This window comes from Morone saxatilis, unplaced genomic scaffold, assembly GCF_004916995.1.
Source record: "Morone saxatilis isolate NCDOM2014 unplaced genomic scaffold, NCSU_SB_2.0 Contig20, whole genome shotgun sequence".
Lineage (NCBI taxonomy): Eukaryota > Metazoa > Chordata > Actinopteri > Moronidae > Morone > Morone saxatilis.
Window position 1 is genome coordinate 2,783,011 of NW_023339763.1, and position 14,341 is coordinate 2,797,351.

Here is a 14,341-nt window from a genome sequence, read left to right on the forward strand (position 1 = left end):
AAACTTTCACTATATCATGACAGTAGAACATCAGGTTCCTCTGGCTCATTCTAATTTCATTTGCAAGAATCCATCAGGGCCTGAACGAAAACAACCAATCAGAGCCAAGAAAGATTGTTCAGTCTCATTCACATGTACCAAATACCAACTCTGGGAAAGAGACTCAATAATGAACTATCTTCAAGCCTCCAACCTAAAGCATCTTTATATCTTTCTCAGCTGTGATTGGTTGTTTATGTTCAGGCCCGGTGGATTCATGCAGATGCCATTCGGGGCACTAAGAGGAGCCAGAGGAGCCAGATTTTTTTCACGGGTTATCTGTCAGGATATAGTAAAAGATTCAACACATACGACAAAAAAATGTTTTTATAAAGGTTACCTACTGCAGCTTTGAGCTGTGTAACAAACATACTTATTTTAACCAAAACCATTCTTTTCCTAAATCTAACCAAGTAGTGGTTGCTTCTACTCTCCAACAGTCATTTCGGGAATTATTGGCAATCGATCGGTTCAGTTGTTTAGGTATGAGGACATGTTCTAATGAGGGCAATGTCAAAGATCATAAACTTAATCTTTGACCCAACAACTCCATTAAAAAAGGTTGACACTGACTATGACTAACTTTTTAACAAACACTATCAACATTTGTGACTTTGAAGCTATGACGTCAATCAATGAACCTTCACCATGGATTCGTTTTCTCTAAAAATTGCCACCATTTCATACTCAAAATAGAAAATACTTGTCATAACAAACTGTAGGAATTAAAACGAAGGTGAAGGTACACAAGTCCAATTTCCCAACTAATGCATTTTCCATTTCCTCCTCACAGTTTATTGCATTGATATTTTACAACATTTGAACGCAGCAGTAAGAAATGACTAAACACTATATTGTCACTATCAAAACTCTGCTGATGTCTTGCGACTGTTTTATATTTGGAGAGCGCAGTAATCTCACTTGTGCTCCCATAAACCCACAGTTAGAGGAGGTGCCTTTCTAAAAAAAGAATTTTCCTTTTTCTCTAAGAGACTCCTTTTCTATCACTGAGTAAACTAAGTTACATATTGTATGGGTAATTGATATTATATTCAATGCAGTACAGCAATAACAGTAAAGAACAACTGATAAACTGAACAATTAACTTAAAATAGTGAACACAATAACTGCAGGAAGTTTGTGTAAAATTTGCAATTTGGATTCATTTTGAGCCGATTCCTTTGAATATTGCATCAGAGATGAGTTTGTTTTAGGGACTTTTTTTATACAATCCTTTATGTTTTCAGTCATACAGACTTAATTTTTTAGGTTAACACTTGGCCATTGTGTTTAGGTCTTCAAAGTAAGATCTTAAATTATAAAGTTGTATTGACAGAAATGAAGAAAATGCTGAGATATAAGCCAACTGTGATCCCGACTTCCAGGTTGGGAACAACTGTTGTAAGTAAGGCTTTATAAATCACTTATGAGGGTTTGACTTGCTGGGCCACTTGTCTTCTATAAATCAGGGCCAAAATCACTTATTAACACTTACAAAATGCAGGTTTAATTATTAAAATTAGATCGCCAGCATTTATAACTAAGCGTTTTATTTATTTACCATAAATATCCAATACATTTGTAAAAGAAACTGGTAAATCTGTATAGTGAATAAGGATTATATTTTTACCTGCGCCAATAAGGCAAAGAGCCAGAACCGGAAGATTAATTTGCATTGTCCCGGGTAGAAGTGTCAGTGCCTCGAAAACGGGGATTAACAGTGTCTTGAAAGATATTCTTTAGATCGTGAGCTGTGCTGCTGGAAGAAAAAAAATGCACAAACATGCAGTCAAATTCTACGCAAGCACACATGTAATATATTCCTAGACGCAAGACCTTATCTCACTGTCCTGGGTCGAAAACAGGAAATGTGTTCTTAGTTTGCAAATCTCATTTATTATACCCACTCCTGTGCTGTCATGCCAGAATGAAACAAACTTAGTAGCAAGTAAAATCCACCGAAACTCACTTTGTCCACCTTTTTACATGCTGAATTGAGTTTTCAATCCCATTTGTGGTTTACCCGAGTTTATAATTTATAGGAAAAGTACAATACATCTGAGTAATAGTATCAAATATAATATAATTTAAATGTGGAAACAACCTTTTAAGAGAAAAATGAATGGTACATTTGAAATAAAATGCAAATTTCGTTCATATAAGTTGCTATTTAAAGATCTTCCTGACAAATGAAAGAAACCAAACAAACAAAACTGGTACAACAACACTTTTCTCGAACAGATTTAAAAACTTATAAAGAAAGCTGTGTTACTCACCTGTGAGGCTGTCAATAATGACTTTCTTCTTTTCCCGTAAGACCAGAAAATATCCTCAAACACCTGCTTTTATGACCCCTTTATCACACACCCCATCATCTCTAGCCCTCCCATATTTATGGGTGTCCGTATTTGTGTGTGTGTGTGTCCGGTGTGTTGACGCTGTAATACATCACCACAGATCAGCCAGGACAATTCATGTATTGATTTAATGTGTTTATTAATGCTTACAGCAGGGCTATATTTGGTTTTTATGGCTCATTCACTGCTGCACATCCAGCAGAACATTGGTCAGTACATATATCATCTCCTTACAATGCATACAAGCAAGTGGAGATGGGAGTGTGGGCAGACAAAGCAGCCTGATGGGAAGTTAACTGCGAGTCAGTTTGTGACATGTGAAGGATTTGGCTACTCAATTTCAGAATCAATACCTATCTTGTAGGAAACCCAGAGCTAATCCTGACATCCAAAACGTATGTTTTTGTCAACATCGGTCAAAAGCGGCAAGAGTTTATGTTTACCTGATGGATACCTCTTGTAACAGTATAAATTATGAGACTTTTTGGTCATCATGATGATATTGTTGTTGATATCTAAATCTCTTAAGAATAAAAAGCTTGTGATTTTGCATCTTGTATCCTATCAGTCAACACTAGTTTCATTCTACAATCTTCTCCTTAACCAAGCCTTCCCTGTCCTAATAGAAAGCTAACTGTAACTAGGATTTGGCTAATCCACTTTTTCAACTTCTTTCAACAGGAAGAGAAATAATGAATACCTATGGAAAGGTCTGTCAAATCTTTGTGTATCTTGGTGGAAGCAAATCCTGAGCTAACCCTAACATCCAGTGCATGAAATGGGCCGGTACTGTCCAGTACTGAGTGTCCTTACTTCTTATTGAGTACAGCGACCTCAGGTGAGCACCGAGGTCCAGACCTTAGTATGTTTTCTGATTTGTAAATAATAAATGTTGTGAAAAAACTGCTTAAAAATAAGTAGTTTGAAACTTTGATGCCCCAAAGCCCCTTAGAAAGTTCAGTTTTTTGACCCTGGTATCTCTACAATGCTGTTGAGGTGTGTGTCTGTAAAAACATAGCTAGCTTAATGCTGAATTAAGGTACTGGCACCTATTTTGGTTCTGCCGCACAAGAAAAATTAGAAAATCAAAGAGTTTATGTTTACCTGACAGGTAAACAAAGTCATCGTTCGTCCCAGCTTCTATCAAGCTGCTGAACTCTAATACTAAATCATAAGCTATGTGTAAGAAATAAACCAGCTCCTTAGCACTTTAATTCTTATAGTTTCTTACAGTCTCTTTTAAGCTGCTGTATTGTTGGTGTTAAAAGTGTAGTTGAATGTATCTTACGTGTTGTAAGATGTTTCATGTGATGGTCTTTTAATGTATGTGACAGATAGTGTGCCCAAGAAAAAAAAGTTTATTTTATTCTATTCTTTACCACTTGTGCTATAAATTATGACTTTTCTGTCTTAGAAGCAAAAGCAGAAGTAGCATAAAAATCTCTCATGAATTAAGTTGAGGTGGATGGTTGTGAGAAGGGAGAACACTGTTGGCATCTTGTTTCCTATCAACAGTGAACACTGGTTTCATTCACAATGACCACAATCTTTCTCAAACCTTAATCAAATCGTTTTAGTGCCTTAGCTGAACCAAACTGTTAATGGCAAACGATCAGAAAACAGTCAGAAAATAATCATTTAAAAGGTTTTGAAAGGCACTAAATGTTGACTATATCACATAAGGTTGTGTCTATTTTATTGTTTAGTTCGGAAGACCAAGTTTGTTTGTAGAAAGTAACGCTACCATTAACTTACAAAAAATGTTATTATTAAACAAATTTGCAACAATACACCACATGCAAACACACAAGGCCGCTTTCATTGGTTTCCTTTAGCTTGTCCTTGAGTCAGCAGCACTAGCTAAATCAGCCAGCTAGCTGGATGGATGGCTGGAACAATAAAGATTGATCCGACAGGCAACAAGGTTACTGTCTGAACGTCCTGCTCTGCTTGGTGAGCTGTGCAGCAGACTGTGGCAGAAAACGTACTGTTATCATGGCACAGCAGCACGTCATTTACATGGATACAGTGCGGAAGAGACAGAGCAGAGTTCTTTTTAAGAAATCATTTTCGAGGGGTTTTCTTGACAGCACACAACGATCATATAATTTACTATTATTTACACATGTTATTCCACCTTCATGAATCCTTTCAGGTTCATTGCAGGTAGGTGGTCAACATCAGACCGCTTAAGCTTGGTGGTGCTCTTGGCTTCTCTCACCACAGCTGAAATTTTTAAGCTGTAGCCTCTGGCAAATTGACGACAATGCCAAAAAGATGGCTACAAGTCCTTAAACTTGCTTTTAAGCGCCCAGCTTTAAGTAGGTTTTAGGAGTGAATGGGCTAAAATACAATAAAGATTTTCCAGGACAACATAGATTATTTGCAGGATATTTGGTCATTTTAACCATTTCCAAGTGTTTTTGTGACTGAAAAACTAATCTCTAATTTGCCAGGTATTTCAGGAATTCCAGGGCTGTCCTAGTTATTCAATTCAATTCAATTCAGTTCAGTTCAGTTCAGTTCAATTCAGAGTTTAGAAGCTTGTTTATGGGAGTGAGATAATCCACAGAGGAAGAAATGTGTCACCTGTCTTTTATCACAATATAAATGATAAGCTCAAGGTGTATTACTTTCATCTGTAATGCTGCCAAGCAGAAGCATTTCTCCACAAAGATCAAATGTCCGAGGATTGACCCTTGTGGGACCCCTAAGAAAAATTCGGTCTCAGCAGATTTGCCAACAAACGCAGACGCTCAAATCTTTCACAGAGGAAGAAAATACCACAATCAGTAGTGTCAAGGGAAGCAGTGAAGCCAGTGTAGTGTAGGCTTTATCAGTGTGGATATCCAACCTGCCTGGATTATGTTCAGTGACAAGGCTTCTTCGAAAGTGTTACATTCTTAGACAACATGCAAGTCACACTGAGGTGGTCAAAGGGGATGTTGACCATACAAAGTACTGGACTTTGACTGGTGGAAAGTACCTAAGTACATTATAACATCAGTAGTATAACAGTGTAACATCACACAAGTCTTGTTGTTCAAAACACGGAATAAGCTTCACTAAAACAATTACTGGTGGACTTAGATATGATGGATGATGGATAACGTAAACAGTTACTCACTAATTAACTCGCTACAAACTGGCTCCTCTTATTCTGGTTCATTCCTCTCCTGTTGCTGCCTGAACTCACCGTCTCTTCATCCCCAGAGTCAGAGTCCTGGTCGGAGCCGCTGGAAATTAGCCGGCGTCCTTTGAGGCTTTGAGCGGGGTTCAGTTGTGCTCTTTGGCAGTATCCCAGTGGGTCCCCCCTGCTCCTTACACTAGTAGTGTTTAAACTCCCCCCCTGTCCTTCGAGTTTCCAGTCCGGGCATAGACAGCTAATAGGACCGCTAACTAGCTAGAGGCAGCAGCTAGTACAGTTAGCATATGCAGCAGTGTACCAGTAAGAGACTCCCTGTGTTACAATAGTTTAGTCCTGGTGACAAGGTGCAGCTCCTGAATGGGTCGACTGAGACTCTTCTCAGCAACTAACAGGCTTGAAATTAAAATGTTAACCACAGGCCAGTGAGGTTATTATTTAACTGTTCACAAACATCAAGTGGATATTCTTAAGACCTGCTGACTGACATCAAGTTGACCACAGTGGTGTGTGTCTTATTACTTTACTGCCACTGGTGGTACACAAGCATGCTCTAGTGGTACTCGGAGAATCTCTGAAATACTTAAAACAAAAATAAATAAATAATTTTAAACACATTTTATGTTACTAGTACAAACATTTTATTTATTGTTGACTGTTGTTGAATCCTGAATGAAACCAGTTGAAGAACCAGAGCTAATTTGGAGGATAAGGGGTCCCCCTGGTCCTCCTAGCCTTACTTTGGAGCATTTTTTGACATGATTGAATGACATGGTACCAATGGACACATTATGTCTTCTAGTTTCATATGATACCAGTATCTTCCCTCTGGCTTTAAAACAGAGCCCACTACAGCCTATGAAAGACTTAGAGGAAGGGGTTAGGATAATGTGACCCCCTCTGGAAACACCTCTGATTGTAAGTGAATGTTTCTCAGATAAAGTTTGGCAGATACTAAACAGAATTCAGATTATTTTGATTAAAAAAATGTAAATGGAGCAGAATTAGTTTCAAACTTTCAAAACATACTTATTGTTGCAAAGTCATAAAGACTATTTCTAGAAAACAGGCCTAATGGGTCATTGATTACTCTGCTAAGGACTGTTTCAGTGCTATGGTTAGCTCTGACCCTGACTAGTACATATCATACACACTATGTACTGACTGTTATGAAAATAATAGGGGCAGCTGTCTTGCTATTTATGCTATACTACCAGTGTGTTTTGGAACAGAACGATTACACTCACAATAACAATAAATACCTTCCAGAGACTCCCAGTGGGAGTAAAAGGTAACGTAGCAACAGAACTCAAGTCACTTTATCACTCTTGGGACAAGTTGAACTTGAAAAAAGAATGGGTAACATCAACAGGTACACGAGAGAAGTCCCGTAACCTGACCCTAAATGCTTGCTTCTAGATTGGACTAATAAAAAGTGCTTTGGCAAAAGGGGCTGATCAAATGATATCGCTGATATTTTATAGGTTTATTAATGGTATGACATAGCATTAGGTTTTCTTTTGGTGTACCCATACCTACTTTTATAGCATGACACTTTGGTGTACGGTTCAGAATCCACCAGGCAGTCAGTATGTGTACCTGGGCCAGTTTGGTTTATTTGAAAACTGACAGAATAATCTGCTAAGACTAACATGTATGGGTTTTTTTCTATCAATAAATAATTAACTATTATAAATACACGTGACAACAAGTTTATGGTTTAAAATATGTTCTCTAAACTGGGGTTATATAATATTTGTACAGTCCAACAGATCTGAATGAATGTGATCATACAGGATTGAAAGAGTCGCATTGTTTTCAGTTATATGCTTTTGTTTTCAGAATTGACCGCACCTTAAGAACCTGTAAAGCCAGTAGAGACAATTTGGTGTGACAAGGCGTGTATAAAAGAATTAAACAGAGCACGATATAAAGAGAAACCAAACTGTGGCTCATATAAAACGGTGCAGTAGCCCCATGTGATTCCATGTTTCCTCATCCTTTAAATTGTTTCTGAATAGGGATATAACACTCAACTCACATTTCGATAGAATTCACAAAACCAGGGTCGATGGCGACCGATTTGAGTCTTCACATGTTTGTATCACGAGTTAACAGTCCCTTGATATATCTTTACATTCCTATTTCTGAATTATCTTCAAGCCCTCTGGATTTTCTCTCTCAGCTACCGGAGATCTAGCAGACATGGCTGCTTGTGACTGCACTATACATTACATTTGTGTATTATATTTTGTAATATTCTTATCTGTGATAAGATTGTACTTGTACACTGTACTTTTTTTTGCACTATATTCCCCAATGCTGCTGTGCGTAACTTTGAATTTCTCCTACGGGGGATTAATAAAGATATATAATCTTATTTTATTTTATCTTCTCTTGTCTTACATAAAGGATTGTGCGCCTTATTCCAATCACAGTGGAGTGGATGCTAACATATGTCACATTTGTATGTAGCAGGAGGTCACACATTGCAACATCTTTCACTACATTTCATCAGGAGTCATCAATAACACCATTAATAACATGCACATGGTGTTTAATTAATCAGCTAGAGTCAACACACACATCAATCAAACTAATAACTGACAGCGGGTCAACATCAGACAACCTTATCATACTTTAGCAGTTACCTAGTGTTTCTATAGCGGTGGCAAAACGTTAAGAAATATAAATATTAGCGGTTTGAAGTAAACTAAAAGCTCCCTTCACCAAACTCCCTTTGAAAAATATGTAATTTTAACAATTCCTAACGTTTCCATTACAACATATAACTCTACAAACAAGCTTAGGTGTGTCACACAGTGACAGTCTTCAGGTAAATACGGCATTGATATCATCCATAAAGATAAACTTAATTCTGTACACACATTACAAATTGTTGCCTTGACTCACTCACACCCATAAAGTCATCCCTGCAAGAACATTTATATCTTTGATGAACTGAGGTCATGCTGTTACACTTCAGTAATCAGCCAAAGCTTTTAAGAACGCCAGAGATAACTTGAAACCTGCCATCAACAACCTTTAACAATGTGATAGTGTCTCTGTGCCCTGATGACCCTGGCAGGATGCACTGCTCTCACATTTACAGAGAAGATGAAACTTAACTTTGCTGCCACAATGGCCACGATGGCAATAAGGAAACTCAAGGAATATTCAAGTAGCAAAATTCATTGACGTGGATCAATTTAATTACACCTTATCGGAAGTTACTGACACCTTGTCCACATGGCCTAGTTGACTGTGAGTCATGGAAAGTTCCAGCACTTCTCTGAGAAACTTTAGACTTTAATACACTGCTTGAAGACTTAACTTGATCAGTTTTTAACATTTTTAACACAAAAATCTCAGTATAGTAAACTGATGACCCCTGACTGAGTGACATATTATATGTATATTTCATATTATATTTAAAACTATATGAATGAACCCAAACAGTGAACTCAGTAACTGCAGGAAGTTTGTGTAAAACGAGATATTTGGATGAATTTTGAGCAGATTATTTCCTGTTTAGGGAACTTTTTATTATACAATTCTCTGTCTATATTAGGTATGTTTTATATTTTTGAACAATCATACAGACTTAATCTGCTTCTTTTCTGACTAATTCAGTGTTTTCTTGTCTCTGACGCTTGGCCATTGTTCTATTAGACAATTTACATTTACTTCACTTTACAGATGTCAACCAAATGTTGAGATATAGGCCTACTGTGTGGGGTCTCGACCCCCAGGTTATATAATTATAATTATTTAATGTAGTCATTTTAGGGAATCCATTTAGTTTAATTTTACTTTACAATTTGATTTTCAGTGTAAGTAAAATTATTATGTATGAGATCAGGATATTACGTTACACTTTAGGTTTTAGGAAACTTCTTACAAGTGATTTCTCACAATTTTCTGACATTATATAGACAATAATTGATTAACCAAGAAAACTGTCAGAATAATGAGTAATCGTTAGATGCAGAGATGGAAAAAAAGGCAATCTATATCATATTATAATGATTATTATCTTTATATCATATATATTTATTATATTATAAGAATGCTGTTGTCATTACATCATATATTTATCATCACTGTAACATTAATACTAATTAAGTATTTTTCTTTCTGCCACACACTAACCTGTCCAGGATCAATAACCACACACACACACACACACTTCCCAGACATACTTAATCTAATCTAACTTATCATATCATTACAGACATCATTGTAATTGCTTTATGTTATATTCATTATGTCTATCTTTTTTATTTTCTGTCACACTGTTTATAAATAAAAATAAATGGTTCCTGCGAATGTTAGAGATAAGTATGCTGTTGGATGCCCCTATGCTAAATAAAACATAATAAAGTGCCCTCTACGGTGACCCGGTGTGCGAGAAAACGTGATAAAGTTCCTTCTAGTGTCCTTACAGTGGAAAAAACATAATACAGCACACTAATGGGTGCCTTCAAAATGGAAAAAAATGTGTTTTTATTTGGCAATTTGAGTTTGTTTTTTGTTTGTTTCTTTCTACTGAGTGCGCTCTTGGTCCCGGGGGAAAGTACGGAGGGTTACAGGGCGGGTACAGTGTTGGATAATGTTTGTTTAAGTTCAATATGTGTATGCATGTGAAGGTATTTATGCCTCTATAAATGCAAAACTTAAACAAAGCATATAGGCCGCCCTATGCTAGAAAAGAGTTTGGAATAGTTTTAAACAACCATAATTGCTCCACGACCTTTTGCCCCTGCTATCAGGCCGTCATAGCCAGCCACCGACATTAAGGGAAGTAGTCAGTGCTTTTATGGTCATGATAGGAAAAACAGCATCCAATTTCATTCAAATAACGCCGCCATGTTTTGCCTGGAACTGTTGGAAATTATGCACATGGTTAACTTGTCTGTTTTTTTTCATATTCATGCTGTGGTTAATATTTGGTTGTGCATGTGAAGCAGCAACATCAGTGAACTCAGCGACAGCAATAAGTGCAGATAAATGGCGAAAGGAAAGAAATGAATATTGAAACTATAAAAATAAGAATTATATAATAGACAATACTTACAAGGTAAAGTGGCAGTGGTGTGATTAATAGCAGCATGTTAACAGTGAACACCAGACTAATATATGATTAAATAATGGTAGTGAGTGTTTGTCTGTATTAATATAGAGATGTAATATCTAGGGCACATTCTTTGAAGGGTCCGATCTGTCCCCAGCAATATACAGTAGAAAATATGTTAAATGTGTCCTATTTTCAATGCTGTCTCTTCTTATTTCCTATTTATTTTCAATTTATTTCAGTTTGTTTAGGAAAGCATTAAGTGTGTGACTCCCCCAACTTAGTTGCGCCCAGTAATCTCATTCAGTGTTGGCGGCTTGGTGACTTTTCAGACTTTATTAGCAACTTTATGTATAAATGTATGTAATTTTTCCCCATTGGAAGCCATCCTATTCACTACTACTGAGATATTCTAATTGCTAGGTGTGTTTAAAGTCAGTTAACAGTAAGCAACCAAAACTAAAAATGTGGAAAGGCAGCCACTATTGCACAGACTATCTTCTAAACTACGTTCTAAATGTGCAAAGTTCTCTCATTTAGACACCCCCAATTTTGAAAACATGGTTACGCCTTTGTGATATAAATATTACGTAGAATATGCTGCAAAAATCCGTATCACATGTTAATACAGTATAACATGATGAATCTCATATGTGATACTCGTATCAGATAAGAGATATAGTATAACAGCTAGTAATATAAGATAACAGTACATATAGTACAGCAATATAATATTTACAATATAATATAACACTGAATAGGATATGAACTGTAATACAGTATGGGTATAGTATAATATAACATAGTAAAGTATAAAGTGTAGTGTAATATAATATTTAATAGATACTGTATGTATAATAATATAATATATTAACAGAATATATCAACATAATGTAAATGTGTCATTTTGGGGCCTTTCCTGAAACTGCTGTTAGGCTATATAATAATCATAATACACTTTATTTATATAACACCTTTCAAAATCGGGTGTACAAAGTGCTTTTACAGGATAAAAACAAAAAACACTAAGAACCATCAGTAACAACATAACACTGTAAAACATAGCAATAAATAAAAAAAATAACACAATGAATTAAAACATAAAACAATAAAAAAAAAGATAAAACAATAAAAACAATAAATAAAAGGTTAGAAAAAAAGGATCACAGGAAGTTGAGAATAAAAGTGCGTTTTAAGAAGAGACTTAAATGCAGTGATAGAATTTGCCCTCCTGATCTTCTCCGGAGGGCAGTTCCACAGTTTAAGGACTCTGATGGCAAACAAACAACTTTGTTTTTTAATCTGGTTTCGGGAATCAACAGGAGAGCTGCATTTGAGGGCCTCGGGGCCCCTAGAGGCACATAGGGGGGTTAAAAGATCCCTAAAAGTGATCATTTAAATGTTTAAATCTACTCTAAAATCTACTAATCGACTCTATCTTACAATACAGTTAGTCTAATATACACCAACAATGTGCAAAATAACATATACAAGTACAATAATTATAATAATAATTGTAAAATAACGAGAGAAAACTGTGAAATTACGAATTAACCACAGTTTTATTTCACTAAAATATCTTATTTCCACAAAACAAACAAAGACGAGCAGTAAACTTTACGTGTCTGTGCTCAGTGATTAGTGGAGGCTAGATTAGTGTAACGTCCTCCAACATTGAAGTGTTTGCTCGGTGAATCTTGATGCCAGACACTCTATAACAAGTGGCCATCAGATACTGCCCAACAAAGCCAGCGAAGTTGGGTCAATTGACTTTAAAGAGAGTGTTTACTTGACAGCTGATAGCACCCTCTGATGGCTGATAGCCTCAGTTTAGCATGGATGAACTGCAGATACAGGAGGTGTTGATTCAACCGCGGTATTCTTTAGCTCCGTGTCACTATTTATTTAGCATTTAGCAGCCAAAGAGGCAGATATTTCTTCTCTTTACTTAACCAAAGTGAGAGTAAATACTAGACATGATTCCTAGTAAGTAATGATATAGACTTAAGTCTGCTGGATGTCTGCTAATGAGTCAACTGCTAGCTGACACATAAGCTATAAAAAACTTTAGAAGGTGATGATATACTATGTCAATATTGTCTTTACAGCATTTTCTACTGCCCCCAAGTGGCCAAAAATGAATGAAATAAAATGATATTAAGTATAATCAGCAATATGTAACTGTTGTTAAATGTTATTATTACTCATGTATTCATGTAAAAGCAAGATTTTATTGCTGTAGTTGGTTTAGGTGGAGCAGATTTTTTATTATTTTCTATGTGGTTGCAACTAATTATTATATTCTTGATGAATTAATTGATTGTTTGGTTTGTAGAAAATTACAAAAGGGCTCCTTCACAATGCTTGTTTTGTCCAACCAATAGTCCCAATATTCAAAATTATTCAAATAAATTACAATTATTCAAATAACTGAAAAGAAACGCAGCAAATCTTCACATTTCTGAAGCTGGAACCATGAAATGTTTTTAAATGAAAAATGACTAAAGCTCTTAATATGTTTTGTGTGCAAACATCTTCATTTGTAAAGTGACAAATATCCAAATCTGTCAAATAAGTAAAGTCAATAAGTTCTATGAAGTATGGGATCATTTTCTGAGTAACTGTTCTTAACTGTTACCATATTACTGATTACTATTTATTATTAGTATTTTGATGAATTTAGATTTGTTTTTGTTTGTTTTGTGGGTTTAATTTATCTATTGTAAGTTGTAACTTTCATATACAACCTTTTTGGGGGGTTAATATGTGTTTGTGTTTACGTTTAAGGTGTTTGCTTGTGTTGTTGTTTGTCAGCAGATTCCACCAATGTGAGAAGAAGATTCTGTAAGTCATTAAAATTAAAAACTTTCTCAAAATATTGACTGAGTATCACAAAATAATGAGAAACTTTGTCAATATATTTCGAATTAGTATCAATATTTTGACTTATAATAAAAAATAAGAAAGAAACACCATTAAAAGCTCTAACTCTAACAATATATATTAATCAACTATTTATATTGTCTTATATCCAGAACATTTGTCAATATTTTAACTTAGTATCACAAAATAATGACAATCTTCCTCAATATTTTGAATTAGTATCAATATTTTGACTTGAATTAGTATCTCAAAATAATGACTTAGTATCACAAAGTCATTATTTTGCGATACTAAGTCAAAATATTGACAAAGGTTCTTCTTATTTTGAGGTGCTAAGTCAAAATATTAATATTAATTCAAAATATTGAGGAAGATTGTCATTATTTTGTGATACTAAGTCAATATTGTTTGATTATAATTAGTCTTTTTTCCGTCAGATTGGCAGAAATGTGTTAAAACAGAAAAAAATATAACTAGGCTGAGATGTCCCCTTTTAAAAATGTATTTAATAAAAAAATAAGAAACACCATTAAAAACTCTAACTCTAACAACATCTATTAATCAACTATTTATATTGTCATACATCCAGAACATTTGTCAATATTTTAACTTAGTATCACAAAATAATGAGAAGCTTTGTCAATATGTTTAATTAATAATTAAATTAATAATTAATAATTAATGAATAATGACTTGAATTAGTATCTCAAAATAATGACTTAGTATCACAAAGTCATTATTTTGAGATATTAATTAAAAATATTGATAGTAAGTCAAAATTTTGATATGAATATAACTGGGCTGAGATGTCCCCTTTTTAAAATAAGAAAGAAACACCATTAA

The 14,341-nt window shown here is 35.1% G+C and overlaps 1 long non-coding RNA gene across 2 annotated transcripts in view; it reads right to left on the reverse strand.

The window, feature by feature from the left end:
- The window catches only part of LOC118332130, a 9,508-nt gene extending 614 nt beyond the window's left edge, over window positions 1-8,894 (reverse strand). Inside the window, exons 1-2 of one of the 2 annotated variants that reach the window (XR_004796911.1) lie at window positions 2,316-8,894; window positions 1,670-1,798 (exon numbers count right to left, since the gene is read on the reverse strand). This is a non-coding gene — a long non-coding RNA (uncharacterized LOC118332130). The remainder of the gene's footprint in view (window positions 1-1,669; window positions 1,799-2,315) is intronic. The other variant, XR_004796912.1, reaches the window with a different exon arrangement.
- Window positions 8,895-14,341: the final 5,447 nt, after the last annotated feature.